This window comes from Nicotiana attenuata, chromosome 2 (genome assembly GCF_001879085.1).
Source record: "Nicotiana attenuata strain UT chromosome 2, NIATTr2, whole genome shotgun sequence".
In the NCBI taxonomy this organism is placed as follows: domain Eukaryota; kingdom Viridiplantae; phylum Streptophyta; class Magnoliopsida; order Solanales; family Solanaceae; genus Nicotiana; species Nicotiana attenuata.
The window spans coordinates 36872115-36872800 of NC_031990.1; the positions used below are offsets into that span (position 1 = coordinate 36872115).

Consider the following 686-nt stretch of genomic DNA (forward strand, 5'->3'; position numbering starts at 1 on the left):
CAATGGTAGAGACCTCTGCACTGACATTCATCACGAATGCCCCATTAAGAAAAGCAATCCTTCTCAGCCGTCCGCTGCATCTTTTGAAATATATACCACTATGCAAGAACATAATCCAATGCACCTTGCCGCTCAACCTGTGGCATTTCCGGCCTAGCCCGTAGCACAATCGTCTAGAATAACCCAACACTAAGACAACCAGCCTACAATCCAATATCATATCCAAAATTTGGCATACCAAGCAAAGAAAGATCCACTCGGACCTCTAATTCCCAATAACCGCTAGACGGTGCCGATACACACGATTTACAACAACTGCATAGCCTGAACACGAGAACTCCTAGTCTCCAACTCCATATAGCACACAAATCACTATACCTAATCCCAAATTGCGCCGTACGAATACATATCACACCTCAAGTACCCAATCATCCCACGAAAGATATTCTAAAATTCCCCTGTTCCATCAAACAAACTCAGATATCGACAGTTGATCCCAAATGCTGCAACACTACCGAAGTATTATCAGTTTACATCACATTGCCCTTTTACCGGAACATATACCCCCGTCGAATCACTATGGTTGGCAATACCATTTTACCTAATCATTTGAAGATCGATTCTTTACTCACCTGCAGCTGCCCGTGCTGCTTACGATTTAATGACTTCCCATTATGAACTGAACC

At 43.3% G+C, this 686-nt stretch overlaps 1 pseudogene; it reads right to left on the reverse strand.

Moving 5' to 3' along the window:
- Positions 1 to 686, reverse strand: part of LOC109218455 — a 16350-nt pseudogene that overhangs the window by 2868 nt on the left and 12796 nt on the right.